Here is a 26,886-nt window from a genome sequence, read left to right as displayed (position 1 = left end):
AAAAGATAATCCTCAAACATCCCTTGCTTCCCTTAATAACCCATTAACGATATATTGTTCATGAATTTATTTATACACTCTAAGTCTTACTAATTTTTTTCATGTTCTATTTCTTAAAGAATCAAGTTCCTTAGGTTTACTATTCTGTAGAGTATGTCTTCCTTTTTCTGGGAGTGTACTAAATTCATCTCTTTAATCCCTACTTACAGTATTCGGTAAATAAATTTATGTTCTGTCCTACAGGATTTGATTTATTTATGCATTTATTTAATAAACATTTATTGATCACCTACTCCTTTTAACTAAAAAGGTTTACTTTCTTTTGTTGTAGTTTACCTTCATAGAGCTATATTTTTCTGTCCTCGCTTACCTTCTTGTCCTTAACTGCCATCCCAGGTAGCATTAGGTCCTTTTCAATGATTGGTAGCCAGCACCTCCCATAGGACCCCAGTGGTGGGCTTCCATATTTTGATACAAAGATAGGATAATACTCTAGGTTTTGTTCCCATTTTTTTGGTCTTTTGTTACAACTGTACTTGTTTAATATATATTGTCACTAGTTGTTACTAGAGTTGTCCCAAAACAATGCCTGAATTATTTAGGTCTGCATCACTCCATTGGAGTACTTTTCCCCGGTGCCATTACATTCCCTTGCTCATACTGAAATGCATTTGACATTTTTAAAAACCATGTGCAAAACCTAGGATTAGCATAAGATCAGGTCAACTCAAAAGCAGCTACACTTAAGAGTTCTTGATTTGCCTTGGATCTATTGTATCAAATAAAAATTTAGCCTTACCAATAATTTTCAACCCCTATCAGTTACCTATGATCCTAGAGAACAAAGACAACTGTGTCATCAGTAAACCCACAAGTAATTCATCAACCCCATTTAAGCCCATAATTACAAGGCTCTTCACTACTGGACTTTCTCTTATGCACAGTTTTCCACCTTCTTTGCCCCTGTCCTTTATATTTCTATCAAAATCACTGAAAAAAATAGTAGAGATGTGAATTGTTGTCTATATTTAAGCCAAATCTTGATAAGCAAAGCAGTTGAAGATATCATTTTCTAATTTGTATGACTTCAGACAGTGAAAGAGACTGCCGGCTCTCCACCAAAATCCATTTTCCCCTTTTTCCTGGCACACCGAGAGCTCTCTTCCGGTTCAGAGTTGCCACGTGGCTGAGCTTTAGCTAACTTCTATTGTATCAAGTCACTGAACGTTTGGGTCTATTTCTTACCTCAACTTAGTTTAACCTGACTAATAAGAGGAATAATCTCCCTTAGAGACAGGTTTCTATCAAGCAAGAGGGGTGAACGCCATAATCTAATAAGCAGATGTCCAGGCTGCCATGTCATGGGGTAGAATTCCCTGAGAGTAAAGGACACTGCTATTTATTATTCCCAGCCCAAAGAGTCTGTGATTTTAAGAGATAGAAAGAAGTTTTATGTGGATGTTCATGGCTAAATCTCTGGGTGGGTATTTCCCTGTGCCTACTTCATTGATTTTTCTTCCCAGGCTGTTTCCTTCATGGTTTCTATAACATATATGGCTTCTGCTGAAGGAGAAACATGCAGAAAGTCAAGACCACAATTCTGTGTGTTTTGATAAATGACCAGAGTCATGTGACCACCATCACAATCAAGATACAGAACATTCCCACCTGACCCCAAATTTCCCCCATGGCCTTTGCAGCCAGCCCCTCCTGTACCCGCAGCCTCTGTGGCCACTGATCTGTTTTCTCTAGAATGTCATATAAATGGAATCATAGAGTGTGTATGTGACCTTTTGAGTTCAGTTTCTTTCATTAACATGGAGCATGTAAACTTCAGCCCTGTTGCATGTATCGGTAACCTGCTTTTTTTTTTTTTTACTGCTGAATTGTATTCCATTATATCAGTGTATCACGGTTTGCTTATCCATCCCCCAGTTGAGGGATATTTCGTTGTTTTCAGTTTGGGGCTATTATGAATAAAAACGCTCTAAATATTCACCTACAGAATTTTGTGTGAATGGAGGCTTCCTTGTACTTGGGTAAATAACAAGGAGGGGATTACGGGTTGTGTGGGAAGTGTGTGTTTAACTTTAGAGGAAGCTAAAACTGTTGAACTGTTTTACAAAGTGATTTTTCCATTTTGCATCCTCACCAGCATTCTAGATTTCTTTTTAATTTAATGATTCTAATAGATGGTGTCATAGATTTGTTTTTCCAGTTCTAGAAAAACGTATCAATTGAATCATTTATGTGGCTTCTTTTGCATAGCATAACGTATACAAAACTCTGTGTTATCAGCAGTTTCCTCGTTTTTTTTTACTGCTGAGTAGTATTCCATCGTATGATATACCTCTTTTGTTTATGCACTGGCCTGTGGATAGACCTTAAGGTTGTTTCCTGTTTGGGGTTATGATAAATAAAGCTGCTATGAATATTCTCATACTAATTTTTTTATGAACATTTGCTAACCTTCTCTTGGGTATATACCTATGAGTGAAATTGGTACATAGAGGTTACAGAGTAGGTGTATGTTTAACTTTATGAGAAACTCCTGCACCCAATTTTGCATCTTTTTTCTTAAAGAGAATCCTTGAAAATGTATAAATTTCAGGTCCGATAAAGCTGAATCTATCCTGCAAACAAGATTTCAATCAAGAGGCCAAAGTCACAGACAAATCCCCTCCCAGTGAGTTAAGTCAGAACACACAGGGTGATTGTAGAGTCATCAGTCCTGTTTTCCCTGGAGGGCAGCGTCCTGCTGGCAGCTATAGCTAGTTCTCTAACAAGCCTGAAGGCTGGACCTGGGTGGGCCGCTTAGCACATGTGCCCTGCAGTCAGCACATCTGAGAGAAGGGGCAGTTGCCCAGGTAACTCAGGACCTTGATCCCTCTTGGCTAACTCACAGTTAATTGTCTATTGCAATTAATAGGATCTTTGGGCCTTTGATATATCTGGATCATGACATCGGTTCTCCTTCTTGAGGGATATTGACAGAATCCCAAAAAGTCCTTAAGGTATTATTTGTGACCCAATTTCTCTCAAAGGCCAGGACATCCATTGTCCTTTTGTTTGTTCATGGCAGTGGAAGATGCACTAAACAAGGAGTAGAGGTGTGTACTGTAAGGCCTACCTGTGCTGGCAAGTCTGTCCCGCCACCTTTGGGTGGAGAAGACTGGTCCACAGCTTTGCCTCAGCTAGGGGCTTCCGGCACTCACCAGAATGCTGAACGCTTCCCCACCCCTGGCCCTGGGCCAACCCACGGCTCAGCTTGTTTCCCAGCTTTTCTGGATCACTTTGCACATGGTTCATTCAGAAAACGATCCAGTGATGAAAGACAGAAAGTTTATATATGGTTATTGCTATCCCTCTGCACAAAGACAGCACTCACCCCACAGCGCTCTGCACAGAACACACCTCTCATTATAATGGTCTGATTAACCCACCAGGGGCTCCCAGGGGTTTTAGTCAGTGCAAATTTACCTGGGCACTAGTCTTTCAGCTAATCCTATCAAAGGTTGTAGGCTGGGAGGAGATTACAAATCCAAACATATTTACACAGATGCCTTTTTAGCCCTGCACACAACCAGGATTGGATTTGCATCTTGTTAACAAAATCACAATTACCATAGGCCAAGTATGTTAGAAACCTAAGATGGGAGAGAGAGAGAGAGAGAGAGAGAGAATAGGAAAGAAAGAAAATGGATGAAGTGTAAGTAGGAAAAAAGAAAAGCTCATGGGGAAGGACTTGCAGCGGTAACCAGCTGAGAACAGCAGGTTTGTGTTCAGCCGATGTGGTTATTTTCTGATTAGTCTGGGTTGTCTGTCTAATCAGATTTTCTGCTCCCCTGTTATCCATCTTATTAGGCTCTTTGCACATGTGTGGTTTAGGATTCCCTGAAAGTCACAGGATGATTCAAAGTAATGGCCAACACAGCCACTTCCTATGGGACAGCATTTATTAAGCTTTTTCTAAATAAGGCCTCTCTGACTCCAAACACATAAGAAAATAGATTTTTCTTTCTCTCTCATTTACATCTCATGAGGAGTCTAGTTTTCATACAAATCTAATAACAGAAGTAGTTTCTCGGTTAATCAAAAAGCTCCTCGGGGTAGAACCTGATCTAGTAGGCTTCTCTCAATATAGATAAATATTACTCAAGGCCTACTATGTGCCAGGCACCAAGCCAGGCAGTGGTTATACAGAGATGGGTAGAAAATATGCTACAGTCTTCACCTATTATCCTGGGCTACAGAGGATAAAATTATTTTTTTTCCTCTGAAAAGTACATAGGCAGAAGGAGGGTAGAAAATAATATTTTGTATTTTTCTTATTTGTTTCAGAGGCCAAGTGACATTAGGAAAGATGGTGTGTTTTTTTTCCCTAACAGCCAAGCAGGTATGGTGATTCACCCTGCCTGCCCAGTATATAAAACAGAATACCCTTGTGAAGCATTCATGTAAACAACTTTTGAAGACATATTAAAATGACGAAAGGTCTTCATACAATCTTTCTATACTTTTAAACTTGGCCACTTGCGGCCATAAGAATGATGGGAACAATCTGTAAAAATAGTATCATAAAGAAAATGTATTAAAGTCCAAGACAACTTCATTACACAGTCACATACAGAGTAATATTATTTCAGATTCCATGACAAGCAAAATATGGCTATTTAGCAGAGAAGGAAAATTCTGCCCTATGGCGAAGAAGAATTGAAGTCCAAATTGAATGCGAGAAGAAAATTCAGCTTCTCTATAAATGTTATCTAAATGGCTTCTAGCATGCCTTCAGCTGTTTTACAAAGTCAAACACTGCACAAGGACTTTTTTGAAGACCACGTGTTAAAGTGTTTAGAGACTCTTCTAACAGGGATGACATACCAATGCCCTCTACCTGCTACTAAATCCAACTATTACTAGGATAGAATTTCTCATGATTAGAAAAGAAAAAAATAATTCCTGTTTATTTGTGAATTCTCCTTATTCAGAATCTATGCTTCAGGCATAGAAACTTGCCTTAGGTCCAGATTGTGGAGTCCATGTCTGTTTGAAGTAAAATGGGAAAGGGATGGGTGGGGATGGCCAGAAGGTGATCTGCTTAGGGAATCAACCTTGTAGGAATGGGAAGTTCATGCCTAGCAAATATACATTTTGTTAGAGAAGGAGGGGAGGCCCCTGAAGTCAGGTGTCTGTCCCAGTATTTACCCAGGCCAAGAGCTCAGAGCACTCTGCAGATTGCTGCAAGGTAGGCCCCACCTTCATATGGAAACTGAGGGTGAGAGTGGGGGAGCCATGGGTAGGTGGGTACTAGAGGCTTCTCCATTAACTAAACCCTGCCTCTCAGCATGCCTTCTCGTCTTCCCTGCATGACACTCAAACTAGCCTTCCAACGGCTGTTTCTTAATTTTCATTGTCTATGATTGCTGCCCTAGTCCCAAACTCTTCTGCCACCTGCTCCAGGACTCTCAGGCTTTCCAATTTAGATAATATCTCTCATCCAATTCAGATCTCTCCACCGTGTTCCTAGCTACTTCCTGTATCTCTATTCTATTGCAAATAATCTTCTGGGTAATCAAACATTTCTCCAAATATATCTTCTAGTAAAACCTGCCTTTCCCTGTACTCTTTATAATTGTGGGAATCTCTCCAGTGATACCACCGTCTCCATCTCTCCCAACATATACCTCATCACCAAGCCCTGTGCAGGAGTCAGCAAATTTCTTACAACCATCTCCATATTGTTATCTCACTGCCTTTCCTCCTCAACTGCCTCCTTTGGTGGTCCCATCATCTAATGGGATCTTCTCACCAGCTGCTCCTCTGAGCCCCCAGGTCCCCAGCACGCTCAGTGATGTCAGTCTGAGAATTTAAAATGCCAAAATCAAACAACCTATCAGATACTTGTACTCTTAGTCTATACCCACATTGGGTGATCAGCCCACACCGAACACCTTCGCCATAGGAAACACTACAACAGGAGCCATGCTTCCCATTTTTAAGCAATTCTAATGATGTGAAAAAATTTTAATAAGCTGATATCTATATTCCTATAATTCATGTTACTGGTTCTATTTCTGCCTTTTGAAGCTCTATCAAAGAAATTAAATTGCTTTTCCCATATGACAGCCCTTGAATCATTTAGAAACTTTTACCATATTCTTGCTAAGATTTTTCTACTCCAGGCTAACCAACACCAGGGCCCTTACATTTTCTGAATATAACACATTTTGGGCTTTCTTCTCCCATATAATTGCTCTCCCTGTGAACATTCTCCAGGTTGTCATGACACACAGAACTATACACGTTGCTCTAAGTGTGAAGTGTGATGTGATTGGTGGAACTATCCCTTCCCTTCCACAGACAGTTTTTCCATGAACACAGCCTAAGAGCTCATTAAGTTGTTGTTGTAATGGTGGTGATGATGATGGTGGTGATGGTGGTTGAGGTGGTGGTGCTGATGGTTTCTGTAATCATGTAGTACAGTTGACTCATCACAGTCAACTAATTAAAACTAGAAGCTTGTTTTGCTGCTCCTAAGTCGTATCTGTATCATCCTTTTCATGTGCTGTTGGCTTTTGGACCAAGATCAAGACTACTGAGCTTTATCTTGGTAGATCTGAGTCACAATTTCAACTCAATGAAGACCTCTTCAGATGCTGGTTTTCTCACTATTTGTTTGCCATTTTTCTCAGCTCTAGTTCATCTGCAGACTAATAAACATGTATTCTATTAATACATCTTTATTCAAGTTTCTGATTAAGTATGAATCAAACAGTGTTAAAGTTACAGGCCTATGAAAAGACACTAAAGAGTGTCCTTCGGTTTAACATCTATTTATTAACCAACACTCTTTGGATATAATTTTTCAATTCATCAATTTTAATGTACTTCATTTTTTTTCTGTTTTTTTCCCCAAGGCTATCCTGGGATTTGGCTGCTCTATATCTATATCATATTTGTCATTTGTACTAATTTAATAATCATAACCCTTCTTGAAAAAAACATTAGTTTGATATGACATTTTCAATAATATTTAGTAATCACCAGACTCCTTTCATAAAAAAGTTCTCCTTACCATCCTGTTAATAAGTAATCCTAGAACCTTACTTAGAATTTATGCGATTTCCACAGATCTGCAGTAAGGAAAATGCCTCATCTTCTTTATTTTGAGAATCAGAATCACACTTGCCTATCTCTAGTTTTTCAACCACTTTCCTCCTCTCCACAACTCCCTCATTAGAAAAACGATCCATTCCTCCTTGGATCCTCAGGATTCATTGAAACCTCATGAAACAGATCTTAGCCTGCTTTATATTAAGGTTATTTGTATAGACATCTTATTCCCTCCTCCCCACCCCAAGATGCTCACAGTTGATTATGAATTTCTTGGCAACAAGAGATGTTGCTTGTTTTTCTTGTTATCCCCTGAAGTGCCTTGCACTATATATTTGAAGGTTTGAATTGAACTGAATTACACAAAGAAAGAAAATTAGTTTGATATATGCAGTCCCAAAATCATTTTTTGTTCAAATTGGATTCTTTTCATCTATCTTAATATCTAATTTGTGCGTAGTTGAATTAGTCTTGCAATTAATCTGATATGGTCATTAAGACTACTGAAGACAGTAAATTCATTTTCCTGATAGGGTAACTTTTAATCATGTAGTCACAGCCACTCACACAGAAAAATAAAACAGTAGATTAAATAGCAAACTAATAACAGAATGATGAATGGAATTATCCTTAGACCCAAAGGTTATTACAGATAATCTACAGTTTCTGCCAAATCATTTATTCAGTTTTGATCCATCATCCTTCTGTTAAGTGACAATAATAGTCACCAATTATTGAATGCTTTCTATGGGTTAAGCACTGAACTAAGACAAAATAATATGGTGGTTAAGAATGGAACTTGGGTTGGAGGATATACAGAGAAAGATCCAAAATGGCGAACTAGATAAACACTGTGCCTGCTTCCTTCCATAAACACATTAAAATTACAACTATATTATAGAACAATCAACCTGGAGAACCATTTAAAGTCTGGCTGAACAGTAGTTTTATAACTAAGGATGTAAAGAAGAAGCCACATCGAGACTAGTAGGAGAGGCAGAGACACAAAATGGGCCCCAAACCTCCGTGTGGTGGGTGAGAACTGGAAGGGATATCTCAGCAATGGAGGTTCCCCCCAGAGGAGCGAGAGACCACAGCCTCACACTGAGCTCCCCAGCCCAGAGTACTGGTGCCAGGAAGAGAAGCTCCCACAACATTTGGCTGTGAAAAACAGTGGGGATTCCAACCATCTTTGTTCTACGGAAGGCTGCAGGAAACCCAACCATCCTCTTAAATGGCCCGCGCACAGACTCACTCGTTCACAGGGACACAGTTTGGGCTCCAGCAGAAGGACGGACTGAGGGCTGGAGGACCGTTGGCATTTTCCCCGTGTGAGGTCCTTCTCCCATGCAGCCGGCAGGCAGGCAGGCTCCATCTTTTCTGTGTTGAGCCCGCCCCCACATGACCAAATCTGAATCTGATTGGTCTGGTGAGCGCCACACCTCTTTCTTAACCCTCACTCTCAGCTGGCCCTCACACTTCATGTTTCTTGGGCAATATGGAAGCCATTCAATGCAACCTCACTCATTTTCTCACCAATAAGCGTACTGTATTGCTGTCAAAATTTATACTACAGCTAAGTTAGGGGAAATAGTGACTTTTTTATTTTCTTTAATTTACCTTATCTTTCCCTGGTGTCCCCATTTCCATGGGGAAAATAAAAACAAATTTATTGAAAGTAACTTAGTCACCTTCTATTTTAAAACCTTTGGTTAAATAATCTTTTTGGAGTAAACTCCTAGTCATTTCAGGTGTTTTGCATTTCCTGTTGTCTTTCTCTTTTCCATGGTATCTGGACAGAGTGGCAATTTCTGTACTTTTACAGCAGTGGGGGAGGAGCCTTGAGTCCCCTCACTGTTCTTTGAGCCTTCACCCATTCCTGTGGGGTTGGCTCATTCTAGTCAGCTTTTGGCTGTCCTGCAACGTCCACAGATGATGCTTTGGTCTCTTGCCACATCACAGGCTCCTCATCCTAACCTCAGGCTTATTCTGAGCCTCTGTTTCCAGCACCTCCATCCCGCCATGGAGCTGAAGACAGCTGCCTTCTCACACCTGCTGGAGTGGGTTTATGTCACTGGTTAGGCTCCGTGTGGCATCTCTCAGGCATCTCTTACAGCCTGATTTTTCTCCCCCTCCTATGCCTTGTCGGATGTGATACTATGTCAAATGCACAACTTCTGTGAGAGCATTTCAGCCACCACAGGCTATCCCCTCTGAACATAAGTATCAGCTGTCCAGATTCTGTTTCCTGCAAATCTATCTACAACTTTCCAACCTAACATACCCTAACACTAGACTTCAAGAAGATTCCTGTGCCTGATTCTTCCTTTCAAACCTTCTCACCTCTCTGGTGTCTCCTGTTTTTGTACTTCCCTTGCCTGGCCGGCAGTAACTCTCCTCACATCATTTTCTTCTCCTCTTCTATTCTCTGTGCTTTATCCAAGGCAGTGTCCTCCACTTTTTCCCTGGGGCAATAAGATTTGTAATTTAGCCTTAGAGAAGGTCAACAAGGGAAGAAAGACCCAGACAAAAGAAAAAATATATAAAAATGTTTTTTTTTAATGTTCTATTTACTACCCTACAAAGATATCTGTTAATACAAGTATCTTTCTTTTCCCTTTACCAGCTGAGACCAGTCATATCAAAGGCCAATCCTCCACTTGCCCCGTGACAACAACCCTCATCACCCTCAAGGATTTCTGTTTAAGTTATTACCCCTCACTTTGCCTTATCAGTCCCCTCCTCTGAGATTGCTGCCTTCAGCATACAAACAGATTCCAGTATCACCCATTTTAACATGACCCATTCTTGACCCCAAATGCTTCTCCAGTTCTGCTACCATCTCACCTATTATTCAGAGCAAACCTCTCAGAAGCCTTGTCTCACACAGCATTTCCATTTTCCTGAATCTCTTTCACTATTTAATCCACTACAATCTTGTTTCTTCCTCAAACATTCCACTCAATTTAATATTGTCAACATCACCAATGACGTCCTATTGACGAAGCCAATAGACACTTATTTGGTCTCCTCAGTAATATTTGATAGGGGTCTTCCTGAAGCATGTTTTGCTTTTAGTTCTGTGGTAGCGCATTTGTTTTTCTGGGTTTTCTTTTTTGTTTGTTTGTTTTTTGTTTTGTTTTTTTATCTTACCCCAATGTCCTTTACTTTTCAAGCTCTTTTGCTAGATTTGTCTCTTGTTCTTGGCAGCTGATGTTAGAATTGCTAAGGGCTAGTTCTGGACACTGTCCTCTGAACTGTTTATCTTCATGATGCTGAAAATTACATTGCCAGCCAAGACTTTGGCTTTGACTTTACTCCCATATCCATGCGCTTACTTAACATCTCCTTTTAAATGTCTCACATATATCTCAAGCGTGACATGTTTGAAAAATAATGATTGATTTTTCTCAACACACTGCACCCTCAACCCCAACCCCCTCCTATCTCAATACAGGGCACTATGTTTCAATCAGTTTTTTATGCCAGAAACCAAGGAGAACTCCCAGGTTTCCACCTTCCCCTCCTCTCCCACATGCAATCCAAGAAAAAGTGATTTCAACTCTCCAAATGGCTTCTTTTTCACTCTACTGCCAGCCCCTTAAGTCATGCCACCCTCATATCTCACCTGATCATGTGTAGTAATGTCTCAACTGGTGTCACTGCTTTAGTTCCTGCTTTCTCCAATTCATATTCCATATCATAACAAGGGACATTGGCTTAAAATATATTGTGGTTTTTTTCTCTTTTTCTTTTTCTTTTCTTTGCTTCCCTACCATTCTTCAGCAATTCATCCCCAAATCCATTAGTTGTGCTAAATATGGTAGGCATCCAAGTAGTGGGGGATTGGCCACTATGACACAGAACTAGAGATCAAAACCTAAGCAGGGCTGAAGAGGGCATCCATGTGGGGAGATGACCTGGCATATGTTGCCTAAGCCTGGATGGGTAAGAAGAATATTCACACAGGTAATGATGGAGATACTATAGCTCAGCGTGGCTGTTAGAGCCTGAGTGGAATGAGATCATCCATGCTTGGAGGTGGGGAAGAGGGGTTGGTAGCAGAGATGGGAGGTTGACTGCCCACAGGAACACTGATCAAACAAGCAAATATATTAAAGACAATGGAAGCCAATTTCTTGCTGTAGGAGAAGAGAGCTACAAATACAGAAAATGGAAAAATAGAATTTACACTGTGGTGTTCCATTGGAGTTGGAGATAGCAGTGGGGATTCATGGTTTCCAATATATATCAATAGACATAAAAATAAACACAGGCATAAATATATGCAAACACAAATGTACACACATACGTATCTCTCTAGCTCTGTCTATTGAGAAAGCCTGGGAGCAGTAACACCCCAAAAGCAATAAGCACATACCTTGGTTTCTAAATACAATTTTCCACTAAAAGGAACTAGGGTTTCTTAGTGAAATGGATGAACCCAAGGCTGGGGCAGGGGAAGTACAAGATGCACCTGGAATATGTTCTGTGTCTGAAACTAAGGATGTGGTCAAGAAACGATGGACATATGTCAAGAACATAGAAGCCAGCTTGAAGGGCCTCTCACTGGCCAATTCTGGAACTATTTAGCATCAAAATAAATAATAACAATAATTAATAATTACCGATTGAGTAAAATGAAAATCTATTAGTCCACACTGATATAAATTAATAAATGAATAGATTGGATATTCAGGAATGAGAATTTTACTTAGTTTTAAAGTACCTCTCCACAAAATAATTATTAGTTACAAAGGAGGGGAAAGGGTAACTTTACAGTGGAGTAGCCTGTAAAACCACGTGCCACCTGGTAGGGTACAATACATCACTTCTGTGATCTTCCTACCAAAGACCACAAGCTGAATAAAACCATAAAGTTACATTAGAAAACACCAAACTGAGAGGCTGTGTACAAAGTAACTAGCCTGCAGTCTTCAAAAGTGTCGAGAACATGACCTTCAAGAAAAGATTGAGGAACTTTAGCAGATTGAAGGAAACTAAAGAGACATGACAACTGAAAACAAAGCATGATTCTGGATTGGATCCTTTTCTTATAAAGAACATTATCATATCCGGTGGCAAAACTTGCGTAGGATCTGAGGATTAGATAATAGTAATGTGTCAATTTGATATCTTCATTTTGGTGATTGCATTTTGGTCAGTAGGAGAATGTCCTTGTTATAAAGTGTTTGGGGTGATGGGTCATGTGTTAGGCAGCCTCTAGCTGGACCCCATTATCCCCACTTCTTGATATTTATGCCCTTGTATAATCCCTTCCCATTGAGTGTGGTCTACAATTAAGGATTCACTTCTAATTAAAAGAATATGACACAAGTGATAGCATAGCGCTCGTGAGATTAGGTGACAAAAAGACTGTGGCTCCCATCTTGGGTGCTCCTTCTTTTCTTGCTCACTCACTTTGAGAGAAGTCAATTGCCATGTTGTGAGCTGCGCTATGGTGAGAACTACATGGCACGGAACTGAGGGAGGCCTCCTGCCAACAGACTTTGAGGAACTGAATCTTTAGCAAGGAATTGCAGGCTTTGAATCAATAGCCTCTGAGGACCCAAATCCTGCCAACAACCACTTGAGTGGAGCTTGGAAGTGAATCCCCCTACAGTCTGGTTTTCAGGTGTGATCACAACTCCATCCAACACCTCCTTGGCAGCCTATGAGAGAAAAAAGAGCCAGGTAAGCTACACGCAGATTCTGACCTACAAAAGCTCTTGATAATAAAGGTTCTTTTAAGCCACTACATTTTGGGGTAATTTGTTACACACCAATAAATAACCAATACCAGGTATCATATTGCAACTTACTCTTAAATTGTTCTGTGAAAAAAGCTATACTTTAAGTTTGTGATTATTTTAAAAACAAAAGCCTGTGTGTGGGGCGGGATTATGTCATTTACCTACTTAAAACTCTTTATGAGCTTCCCATCACACTTAGAACTAAACCCAAACTCTGACCATAACCTTCATTCTCTCCAGCCCCCTTCCATCCTTCTCACATTGCTACACTGGTTTTCTTTCAGTTCTTTGAACAAATCATGCTCTTTCCTAAGAAAGGGCCTTTGAATTTACTCTTCCTTCTACCTGGATACTCTTCCTCCACTCCTGACATGACTGTCCCATTCACATTCTTTGAATCTCACCTTGAAAATCCTACTTCAGAATTCCCCTACCCCTCATTCATTTTTTTTTTTTCCTCAGTCCTCACTGGTTTCCTTCATATACACATTAGATTTTGTAATTATTTTATTTGTGTAGTTTATTTTTTTTTTATCAGCCTCTGCCTTTGATAAAGTTAAGCCCTGTGGGAACCATCATTCTCCACACTATTGCATCTCCAGTACCTAACAAAGAGTGAATACTCTTTAAATATTTATCTAATGACTTGTTGTTGAAGGTGTCCAATGCCCCTGAATCTTTGCTTCCAAGTAGAGGCGGGCCCTCACACAGGATCACCATGAGCTGCAGCTATGGTGAAATGATATTATCATGCTAATCACTGAAGTGTGTCTACATACATATATATCTATCAATGAACTTACCACATCACATTATAATTATATTCTACACATTGCATTAGTCTGCTTGGCTACCATAACAGAATACCACAGACTAGGGAGCTTGAACAACAGAAATTTATTTTCTCACAGTTCTAGAAGCTGGAAGTTTATTAAGGGTGGTTTCTGGTAAGATGGGTCTCCTTGGTTTGCAGATGGCTGTCTTCTCACTGGAAAAAAGAAAAAAGTATTTATCGAATGAGTTGATTAACATAATGCTTGATGAGCTGGTAGAATTTTTAAAAGCAAAATTTCATTTCTCTTCACTCACAAAAAGTATTTTAAAGCTATACACAGAGAGTTCAATTTTATTAATATAGGCAATAAAGCCTGATCACAATAGACTCTTCATCTTCCAACACCAAAATCAGTTGTGTATACTGAACTAAATAATCAGGTCATTGTATCATTTTTCTGTATTACTTTCTTGTTACCTTTGTTACATCATTTACTTGTGTCTACACAGTAGGTTTCGTTTTCTCCATTCTTTCAGTTCCTATTTTGCAGACATTCCATTCCAAAGCTTCATTCAACGTACAGTACAATTTCACGTGCAGATGACAGTGTCATCTTCCAAGAATCCCAGTAACGGCGTCCACGTGGATTTAGTAGGTCACATAGCTGGCTTTGGTGGTGGGGCTGGGAACCTTCTTCTGACAGCTACGTGCCCCCACCCCTTCAACCGTTCAGTACCATCAGGAAAGAGAAATTTAAAAAAGAGAGAGAGAGAAATAACCTGAAATTTCCCAGCTTGTTTCTGACAGAAAACATCAGTTCCAGGTCATGTTTCTGCTGCACATGTGTCATGGAGTGAGCACGAGCTGTCAATATGGACAACAGAGAATCTCCTTTGACAAATCCCATGTCTGCATTCCAGCCCCATTACAGCAGGGGAACTTGTTCCCCTTGAGTGAGCTGAGTACCCCAGTAGCAAAAATGCATCCATTGCTAGAGACTTCGTCAGTATGGAGACCTAGAAAGAGGTCACGTGTCTGCTTGTCATGTATATTTACAGACAGAGCTGCTATATTCATATTGAAGGGAGGGGTGAGGAGGTAAAAACAGGCAGAAACGCAGCCTGTCTCTACAGAAGATTCCACCAGAAAGAATGAATGATTTCATCCTGGAAGGATGGAATGATTTTATGCAACGCTCCAAGACCAGTTCCTCATACCCCACACATTTCCATCCACTGTGGCTGTGATGAAGTGTTGCAAGGTCCTCTGATGCTCTGAACCTCTGGAGTACATGAAAATCTACCACTCCCAGCATGCAATGCTCTTATTGCCTTCATTACCATTATTCAATACCAGGCCCTTCTCTCCCCAAAGTTTCATTGGAACACAGTGACAAATATTTTAAGGCCCACAAAGCCTAAAATACTTACTCTCTGGCCTTTTACAGAATAAAGAATCTGCTGACCACTGATAAAGGAGATAAGGAGAAAATTGGAAGAATAATGGATTTGAAGAGATGACCAGTAATGGGATCCAGGTCACAGGAGGAGTCTCTGGCCTTAAGTAGGAGCAGGGACGTTTTCCCTTTGTAACTGGAGTGAAGACAGGGAGCATAAACAAAAAGCAGTACATTAGTAAATCAGGATGTGGTTTATCAGGTTGTGCTCTTCTGATGATTTCTATTTTCTCCATGAAGAAGGAAGTCATCCATTGAAAGTGTGGAGGAGAGAATGTGTTGGCTCTGCAGATATGAGAAATGAATTCACTAAAAACAAAGGAAATGGAGGGATGAGGAGGGAAATATCCAGGCATTTGACAAAAAGTATATCTGCCTAGATCTTCACTCATTTGAGAATGTGCAAATTAAATTAAATTAATATGGGACCTTTAAACAATCACTGAAGATCAAGGGAAAAGAAATATCCTCATCAAGACTTTAAGAAGAGAATAACCAGAAACTAAAAATGCATTATAAGAGATACGATGTCTAGCAAAATTTAAAATGTGTGTTCTCAATGACCCAGCAACTTCATTTTCAGGTAATATTATCTGATATTACCCAATATTACCTAATATTACCCAAGTGAAATACGTAAACATAAATAAATAGATAAATAAACTTCATACAAAGGCTTTTACTGTAGTCCTCTTAGTAAGAGTAAACAATCAAAGCCAACCTATAGGTTCATAGCAGTGGGATAACCAAATTAATTTTGATATATTTACATGATGGACTTCATTAGTATAGAGGACTGAAAATTCATTTGAAAAAACAGCATTGAGAAACATTCAAGTTGCAGAGATTATTTATAGTACAGTAAATCATTTATGCAAAATTTACATACATATAAAAGAACCTATGTTATGTATTATATATATTTAGAAAGCATATAAAAACAAGGACTAGAATCAAAATATTTATGATAGCAGTTAACGTTGAAGAAAAAAATAAAGAGAAATGTGGCCAAGGAAAGGTTTGTAGAGGACTTCAATTTATCAGTAATAGTTTATTTCTTAAATGATTAGATACAATATGACCTATTATTAATATTTGTTAGTTCTGAGTGGTAGCAGAATGGATATTTATCTTATCATATTCTTTTGCTTAAACTTTTTGGTGTTTAAATACTTTTTTTCAAAATAAATATAAATTCTGACAGTTTATAAATACTTTTAAAAACACTAAAACTGGCACTGAGCTGGGTTTCCTAAGATTGTTAACAGGGTGGCATTAGCCATTATAATAATCGCAGCAAAGGCATGCAGTGGGCAGGGTAATGACAGTGAGTGAACTACAACGTTCTTCGCCATTTCACTCCTGCTTAGGGTTCTGCAGTCGGAGCCCCAAAATGAATTTCTGCTTCTCCCTATCACCTGGCTGTTCTACTTCATCCTTCATTTCTCAGTTTACCCATCATTCTCTCAAGGAATTCTTTCCTATTTTCCATGACTGAGTTATACTCTCTCCTTTGTACTTGAAAAGTTCTCTGTGTGCACCTCAACCTTGCAGCATTTATCACTCCAGTATAACTTTTTGCTTACTTGTTTGTCTCCCCTTTGAGACTGCTGGCTCCTTAGGGAGGGATTGTGTGGAATCATCATGAGAGCTCCAGCTGGCAGTTCCCAGCCCTGAGTACATGCTTCCTTCATTTTTGCTGAATTTTATAGATTCTTGGTCCAGACAGGGTATGCAGTAGGGATCTCTGCTGTCAGAGGACAGGATGAGTGTACTGAATGCCTGAAGGTGCCAGTAGGAAATATCCCAGACAATTGAATACTTAGCCTGGAGCTGGACTTGCATTTCAGACTCATTAATATTTAGTCTGAAGCTGATTTTCATGGCAAAAAAAAAAAAAAAGGAACATCTATTTTTAAAAAGCAGCTGATCTTTAGGCTTGCCTTTTTTCCTTGTTTTATCTCAATACACATGTAGGGAAAGTTGGCACAAAAATCATTCAAAATTGCATTTTTATTTTATAGACTTCCTTCAAAATTCCCCATGTAAGTTTTCCATATAAAAAAGCCAAGCCTCAACCCTATGGAAAAACCTCCTATAGATATTTTCTGCTTTTGCCACCTTCACCAATTTTGGAAAATGGAAGAACCACATTGGACCTACATATTGTAAGTAACAGGGAAAAGATGGGTGGTAAAAAACATACTCTCATCATCATTGACCTTAACCCATTCCTAGTTTTAAAATCATAATGTGATTGATGCCCTTGGCTTGAAAGTTATCAGTCAGAACATGTCAAAAGGCATGAACTACACTCTGAGGTTTGAGAAACACATGTTTCTGGGACTCACACATACAGCGGAGTCTAAGACCCTGAGGTAGATTGTCTGCTGGTTCCTGAGTGCTCATGGCCCCTTCCCACACTCTGCCTGCTCCAGTGGGAGGAATGTACCACCCTCCCCTAAGGGCAGTGGGTTGGCCACGTGACTTGCTTTGCCAATGAAATGTGAGTGGAAGTGAAAGTCTAAAGATCCCAGCAGAAAACTCTGAGAAATATGGTGGCCTTTCTCCAGCAGTCTTGTTCTCCTTTCCCTCTATGGAAAGAACATGTTCCTGAAAGAGGCTGCTCTTTTAACCTGAATTCCAGAATACAGAAGATCCATGGAGCCAACTTGCAGCTCATCTGTAATGTAAGCAAGGAGAAAAACAAAACAAAAGTGCTTTGTTTTTTAAGCTAATAATGTTTTAGGGTCCTTGGTTACCATAACATAGCCTACTAAAAAATGACCAATGGTGAATTAAAAAATTACAATAAATTAAAAATGTGTCAACACAGTAGAGGTACCAGACCGCTTGCTGGTCAACCTGTTTTCTGCTATCAACAGCAGGAGCTCTGTAGAAAGTGGAGGAATTTTGCCATAAGTTGGCCTCTTTTCTTCTGCAAGGCTAGTTGTAACAAATACGCTCTTTCTGGTGCACAAGCTGGCAAGAAGTCTCATGGGTCTTTTTATTTTTTTTAATTCACCTCAAAGATCCAGAATTTTCTGAGTCCAGGAAAAGCTCCAGTGTTCCACTTTAACAAATTTAAAGAGAGATCTTTAACAAAGTTTTCACAATGTTGCAAGAGACCATTGCTGTTTGAGCAGAGCAGATTGTTTCCTATCTTTTCTGTATCACTGGTGGAAAAACTAGAATTTCCCAAATTGGAGTTATTATTTTTCCTATTGATTTTGCCATTATTGACCCTCAGCAGTCTCTCCAGGAAGATAGAAAGATTTTCATTAAATATTCCTTAAATGTGAGTGTAGCCCAGAGCGAGCCTGTGGTCATCTTATTGTACAAGAGCAAAACAAGAATTTCACAGAGGAAGGGAGAAAAAAAAGCAGTTTCATGGAAACATGGTGCTTGGTAGGGTGCTGTTCTGGAGGAAACAGAAACCGACTTGGGAAGGTGATAAAAATGCTCTACAAACACTGGGAATGTGAAATGAGCTGGGTCTCATATCAATTTTAGTAGAATCAGTGCATCACTTTATTCAGCATACATAGGGACATTCTGTGTATCAAAATAACTTTCTCAAAATCAAACATGTGTATGTTACCGAGAATTCAACATGCTATTCCTATTTGCTATTATTATAGGTACATGTTTTAAACAAAAAACAGAAACACATGACTATAATGGTTGCTTTAATTTTTAGAGTATTAGTTAATATTATTAGAAATTTAGTAAAAATCAGCATTTCAGCTTCTTTCGAAATTGAGGTCGGATGTGCTCTTTTACAGTAAATCATCTGCCTTTGGTATCAGCTCTCGCATTTGAGCTCCCCTCACCTGAGTCCTTTGCTTTTTGTCCCCCTTTCTTCTTTTCTTTGCTTCTCTTCTACCGCCTACCCTTTGCTCTGGACAGCTGCAATCTTCTTGCCTGGTGTTCATTTCCCATCTCCACTGTCATCTACCTGATCTCCTCAATCCTAAGAGGGGCTGTGGTGCAGCAAAAGGGGCTCTGAGCTTAGAGTCGTGGGGTTAGGATTGAGTCCTCCACAATACTGTGTGCCTTGAGGTAAGTCACATAACCTCTCTGTGTAACCATGACCTAATCCATCAAATGAACTGAGGATGTTTGATTTGATTATTTCTAGGATGTATTGCAAATTTTCAGTAATATGAATCTTCCTGCTCTTGTACATATCAACTGGCAATTTGAATTGGCTCAAGTTTTCTTAAGCCATGTTTGCTACTTATTATTATTATTATTATTATTTTTAACCACATTTGGGCTTTAAAAATAGGTATTCTGTTTTATTCAACAGTTGCTTTTTAAAAAATATTTAAACATCACATTGACTATCCTTATGGTGATATTCCTACTTCGTAGATTTAAAAGAAGTTCAAAATATTAGGTTGCAGACTTCTGAGGAGGTGGGGGAGGCAAGGGTGGGTGGTGGATTTTCTTCTGTCTGAAAATGGCAAGTGAGTTCATCCCAGTTGCCAGAGGACCATAAGCTACTCTGAACAAAATTTCAGCATCTATTCTGCAAAGGCAAGAGTGTTGACTTCCATTGTGCTCCCAGCATTCTTTTCTTTATAAGCCAAGGCCTAGGCAACAAAAGGTGGTAGTGTTATATTTACCTCTCAGCTGGTGGAATAAAAGGGAAGAAGAAAAATCAGGCACATCAGAGTCAACCTAGCCCATGTTTAACAGAACTGAGAAATGGTATCCAGGCTTGTTTTACGCTATTTGAGTCACGAGCTGACATATATTGGGTGCCTGCAGCCTTCAGAAAACAGTGTGTCCCGCAGGTCATCAACGGCCGGTCAACTCTCTCCTGGAAGGTAAAGTGACTTATCCCTTGAGCAGCTCTCTTCCCAATTATTCCAAGATTGGCAAGGTCATTACTCCCTCTTATCCACACATCTCTTACTTCCTTCCACTGAATTAATTTAAACATTCTTGTGAATATTTCCTAATGAGAAAAAAAACAGGTCACAAAGCTAAAATATTGATCATACCAAATTTAGAGAAAGTATATAGAGATTGGCAGTCTCATACACTGTTGGTATAAGCCTAAATTTGCACAACTTTCTAGAGGGTAATTTGGCAAGACAGATCAAAATTTTAAATTCATAAAAACATTTCACTTCTACTAGTTAACCTAGAGGTATCTCAAGAGTGTGCACATTTGTTCATTGTATAATTGTTCATGAGAGCAAAATCTAGAAACAAATTTTAGGATATGATTAATGTGAATCAGCTGGGGATGAGTTAAATAAATTATGGTGCAGTGATACAATGGAATGCATACAATGACTTGAAGAATGAAGTAGACCCCCATGTACAGGCAACAAAAGATACCCCTATGTGCTCATTTTAAAAGGTATATTGCAGAACTTGTGTTCTACACATATACATGATACCATTTACGTAATTATACAAATATATTTTAAATTGCTTGTGTGTGCATTAGAAAATATATAAGAGCATGCTTAAAAATTATTAGTAGAGGTTATTGAGCAGAATGGGAAGAGGTGGGAGTAGAAAGGGAGGAAGGTTTTACTTTTCTAGTTAAAAACTTCTCTACTTAACTACTTCATATTTCAATGCTCATGCATTACCTTTACATAAAAATGTTTCAATTTTACTTTTTTTACTAACTAGAAACATTTTTTAGAAAGGAAATACTGAAATAAATTATGATACAACCATAAAATGTAATACTAACCTACCATTAAAAATTATCTCCATAACTTTGCTTGCCGACAGAAAAACGTTTGTGATGCATTGCTAAATTTAAAAAGCAGTTTGCAAAACAAAATGAACAAGCAGGTGAGCAAGAGAACCATTGGAGTCTCAAGGACATGCTCCAGGTTGAGTTCTTTGTAACACCAGTGTCCTCACGGTACCCAGACACCCGTCACAAAGGTACCATTTATTTGACGCTTACTGCGTGCCTGCACTATGCTCGGGCTTACATCGTTTATGGTTGATCTGTACAACAAACTCATTTATCCCCATTTTACAAGCAAGGAGATTGAAGATTATGGAGGGGGTTTCACTAGTGAACCTTGGATTCAAACCCAGATATGTCTTCCCAAACCACAAGTTTTGTGTAAATGAATCAACAAATCCAAAAAGGACAGACTGAATCACAGAAAGATTATAGAACTACAGCAGATTGAATTAGTACAACAGTGAATATGGAACTCATATTCAGGGAGAAATCCTTACCCTGTCACAACACCTGAGTAGTGAGGGGAGTGGGCTCTAGACCAGATGTTGAGCCCTGATTTCTTGACTTTGGGCATAGACTAGGAAATAAACACTGGAAGGGTCATTAGTGATCACATAGTTCACTGGTTTTCAAACAGTAAGTTGTAACCCATTAGTGGTTTCTAAAATCAATGTAATGGGTTACAACATGGATTTTTTAAAAATAGTGAACCAGAATAAAATGCAGTATAGAAAATATTAGACATAATGAATGTTGTGAAGTCCATATATTTTTGTGAAACATATTTTAGTTGTATTTTTAATTTAAATTTTAAAGATTTTTTTAAAAAAGATATAGCTACCATACAATATTATATTAGTTTTAGGTGTACACCACAGATATTCACCATTTATATACCTAAAGAAGTGATCACCATGATAAGTCCAAAAACCATCTGACTCTGTACCACGCTATCGCAGTATTATTGACTATAATCCCTATTCTGTACATTACATCCCCATGACTTATTTGTTTTATACTTAGACATTTGGACCACTCATTTCTCTTCACCTTTACCCCCTTTTCTAAGTTTTCAATTACAGTTGACATTTAACATTATTTTATATTAATTTCAGGTGTGCAGCAAAGTAGTTAGACATTCATATAATTTAATAAGTGATCCCCTGACTAGTCTAGTACCCACCTGGCACTATACATAGTTATTACCATATTATTGTCCCAGAGGTCACTTACGTTATCCTCATTTTTTTATTATTATTTTTTCTGTTCTGATTGGGTGTTTTCTGCTACCTTAACTTATAAATTGCTGATTCGATCCTCTGCTTCATTTAATCTACTGTTGACGCCCTCTAATGTATTCTTCATTTCAGTTATTGTATTCTTCATTTCTGATTGGTTTTTTGTTTTCTGTCTCCATTTTTGTGTTTCCTATCTCTTTGTTGAAGTTCTCTCTGAGATCAGTGATCATCCGTATAACTAGTGTTTTCCATTTGGCTTAGTTCTTTTAATGGAACTTTGTTCTGTTCTTTTATTTGGGACGTGTTTCTTTGTCTCTTCATTTTGGCTCCCTCCTTGTGTTTGTTTCCATGTATTAACTAGGGCTGCTACATCTCCTGGTCTTAGTAGAGTGGTCTTATGTAATAGGTGTCCTGTGGGGCCCAGTGGCATAGTCTCCCTGGTTACCTGAGCCAAGTGCTCCAGGTGTGTCCTTTGTGTGGATTGTGTGTGTCCTACTGTTGTAGTTGAACCTTGGTTGATGTTTGTACATCAATGGAAGGAATTGACCCTTGGACTGGATTGCTTTTCTTTAGTCTATCATTGCACCATTTCATTAAAAATTACAAGTTTTCTCTCCTCAGGAGCATAAGGAATGCCCTCCTCCTCCCCAGCTTGAGGTGTAGACATTTCATTTCTCCCTGGCCCTTAGCTGTGATCTCTTGTGCTATGAGTCCTTTTAATTTGAGAGGATAGGCCCAGTGAGGGCCCAGAGAGTAGGACGCCTGCTAAGAGGCACAGTCAGAATAGTGTAGCTGGATATGGGATACCCAAAACCAGAACTAAACTAAGATGCTAACTAGGTTTTCCTAGATTATTTGGGTCTCCAACATTTGCTTTTTTACCACCATCAGCCCAGACATGTGTGATCTGGGCATTGGCAGTGCTACGATATCCTTAGAGGGACATAGAGAAAAAATAATGCTAAAAAAAATGTAATACTTTTCACAGTTTACAACCTTCTTCACAGAAGTTACTCATTTGTTCATTGTAACTGCTTTGGTTTAGATGTGCTTCTCCTTATCCTACCTTGTTCTGCTCCCACTAGGATAACCTGAGCTAGAATGTTCATTTTTAATCCTATTTTTAATCTTTACTTATACACTTACTCAAAGAACAACCTGAAAGCCTTGATCCATTGATTTTTAAGGAAGGCTTTGCTGTGTTCTGCAGGGCTGGTGTGCATGGATTATTCAGCAGTTCTCCATCTATTGAGCCTCTGCATTTGTATCTGACTTTTCTATTCCATTTACTATGATTCCATGGGATCAAAGCTTTCTGCTTTCTGTTCCCATGAAAGGCATTTTAAACCTCTGTTTGATGTTCCGTCTACAAATAGATTTCCCATTGGGCAGAAACCCTGGCATCATGATGACTCTTGTGTAAAATTATGCCTACCCCAGCCCTATCCCCAATGTAGTCCACCAGTATTAACACTAGATCACTTCTTTTGCAATAAGATAAAGGTTAGAGATGATCAATCAACACTAGAAGAGCCAAGTCAGGTCCCCTTCTATTCTAATTCATTTCTTACTATTTGAAATAAGTCAAATAGTTTATGAACTTAAAATCTAAATCAGATGAGACTGCTATAGGTTTATTCAATTCAACAAAAATTGCATAAGCAGTTACTATGTGCCAAATACATGCTAGACGCAGAAGGTTCAAAGGTGATATTCCCTAGCCTCAAAGAAGCCAACTAGGAGAGATCCACACATACACAAATCTAGTAACTTTTGTAGTGAGCTCACTGTGTGCTAGGTTCAGCACTAAGAGCTTTCCACAATCTTTTTTGATTCTTAAAATAATGCAAAGAACTTTGCCTGCGGTCACTTAGCTTTATGGTGGCTGAGCCATGACTCGGGACCAGGCTTGTTGATCCAAAGCTGATGCTCCTTCCATTTCAAAATTCTCCCTTTGACTACAATATATACCGTATTTTCTGGATTTGAGGGTAACAATCATTGTAACATGTACCACTGGCTCAATAACATGCTAAACCAATTGCAAATAACATACATTTACCCCCTCAATTACATTCTATTCGCAGAATTTGAGTCAAAGCCTTCCTTCTGTTTAATGTCTTCCAAATCATTTTTGACCAGTAGTTCCAAACTTCTGAGAGCAGGAGGAAGTCAGAAGGAAGAGAGAACCGAGAAACCTCTAAAGTCAATGAGAGCATTAAAACCCCCCTTCCTTTTTAGCACAACATTCTCACATATTCAACCAACAGAGGTTGGAAAGTGAGGAGCAGAGAGGCAGGAAATGCATTTTTTTTTTTTTTTAGCTTCTTTTTTTTCTTCAAGAAAATATGCACCTCCCCACTCCAGGAGCTGAGCAGACATGCTGAGACAGAAGTTCCCTGCTCTAAATTTCCTTTATCACCGACCAGGCAGGTGCCCTGCACCTGAATGCTTGCATGCTGTAATGCCAGACAAAGGCAGGTTCTCAAATCCTGCCTAGAGGCCAAGGTGGGACTCCGGGGCTCACAGACATGCTTTCTACCCAACTCCAACCTGAGGGGGTGTCAGCAACAGGCCCAGACTTGACAAGTCTCTGCTGGGCTTCCATCTGGCTTGCTCTCCAGGCACAGAGAACTGATGTACTCCAAAGTTCCTGTGTCTGGAGGAGTCGAACATGGCTTCCTCAGGTGTTGAGAGAAGCAAGCTTTCAGCCATGCTTTCTGCTCATTCAGAGCTTGTCGGGATTTTCCTTAAGTGAGGATTTGCTCCCTGGAGCTCTGGTCAGACATGCCCTTCTGTGGATAGCTGTAATACTTGTCTTCCATCATTTCTTTATCATGGAGGATTTTGTGTCCTAAAAAGGAGAGGAGGGCAGCGGATGTCCTGGAACAGCCCTTAATGGCCTAAAGAAACTAACAAAGAAACCATATATTCTATAACAAGTTGCAGCTCAGCTACTCTGAACTAGTAGTGTTCCTAGGTGGCAAGCAACAGAAACTGTCTCAGCTAACTTAAGGAAGTTATTGGAATAAAAGGGGGTTGGTTAGAAAGATAAAGTGGAGCTCACAGAATTGAAGGGAGGTGAAAATACAAGAAAGGACAGAACTGGCTCCAGGTATGAGGCTGGTTCCTGCTGCTTTATAGCTCTTGGCTTTTGTTGACATTGTTACAATTAGAAGGCAGCCAATTCTTCCATAATAACTGCTTTCTTTGTCAAATGCTAATTTTAGAATTAGAACATGGATTATAAAGCATTGTACCAATGTTAAATGTCTTGACTGTGATAAGTGCACTGTGGTTATCATAGAGAACATCTTTTTCTTAGGAAATGCTTGAAGTATTAAGGGGTAAAGAGGCATGATGTACGCAACCTTCCTTAAAATGGTTTGAAAATAAAAAATAATTATTACATTATTAGACAGAAAGAAAGAGAATGATAAATCAGATGTGACAACATTTAAAACTTAATGAATCTTCAGGAAACTTTTCTGTAAGTTTGGAATTATTTTGAAATAAACACTTAAAAAAAGAATTAAAAAAAAAACCTCATGCTCTCCAGATCTTTTCATCTAAGGTCAGTATAATCAAAATCTCTGGGGGGTGAAACCCCAACATCAGGAGATTTTATACTGCCCACAGGACTGCAGTGGGCAGCCGGGGTTGAGAATTTGCCTCCAGGACTCTGAGGTCTATCTGGGTTAACAGTGGAAGACGAGCCTCCAAATTAATAACAACCATTACTTTAATTATATATATGGAATCTTAACTATTTATATTATATTTATGGTTTTCATTACAAAAGTAATATAACCACATTACATAAAAATTGGAAAAAAAATTTTTAAAAAGGAAAAGCTACTGCCATACCATATGCAATGAGAATATTTTGGTTTATTTCCTCCAAGTATTTTGTTAATGTATATATTCACTTCCCAGATAGTATGAAACAGTGAACATATGACTTCAATGCTGCTATTTTTATTTGACATTGAAAATGTCTTCAGAGCAATCATTTTTGATGATAGCAAGTGGATGTGCTGCTATTGACTTAACTATTCCTCTGCTCTTGCACATTTAGGTTGTCTTGCATTTTTATTTTTTTATTTTATTGTTTGAATTACAGAGACTCTGCAAGAGCAAATTTGTTCATAGCAGTATTTCCAGATTTCAAGCCCTTTACAGAAGTAGGATTATTGGGTCAGGATATGTACGTTCTTATAGCCCTCAGCACATACTGCCAAATTACTTTGCAAAAGAGCTTAAAAATTTATACTGCGACCAACAAGAGATGTGAGTTTTGCAGCATTTGACATTACAAAATTTTGTTGCAAATTTAACATGTGACAATGTGTCAGAAACAGGCCAGAACTGATAGAAGGGAAACCTTGATTTTAACTCTTATTCTGTCAATAGTCAGCTATGAAGCTTAGAGATTACTCCTTAATATTTTTCATCAATTCATGTATTTATTAAACAAATGCTGATTCAGCACCTATTGGGTTCTAGGCACTTTGCTCGGTATTGGTGATGTGGTAGTGTTGGAGGCTGGGGTTCCTGGGAAGCAAGCAGACTCTGAAATGGAGATTAGTGTGCAAGAGAGTGATCAGGGAGTGCTTTGGGGATCAACACCCATGGAAGGGAGATGATGAATGCGGGATTAGGCAGAGGAGAAAGTGGGCTGCAACCAAGTCTCAATGAAGCCACAGCCAACCCCATGTGCAACTGGGGATGTGCCCTCAATGGTATCCCAACGTGGGGTGAGGAGGCTGGGCCTATATATCCCCACTTTTATTCAATGACTGGGAGGCTGCCCTGGGAAG

The sequence above is a fragment of the Rhinolophus sinicus genome, chromosome 17, assembly GCF_057876585.1.
Source record: "Rhinolophus sinicus isolate RSI-liver-muscle chromosome 17, RSI-T2T, whole genome shotgun sequence".
NCBI lineage: Eukaryota > Metazoa > Chordata > Mammalia > Chiroptera > Rhinolophidae > Rhinolophus > Rhinolophus sinicus.
This window is presented reverse-complemented; position numbering follows the sequence as displayed.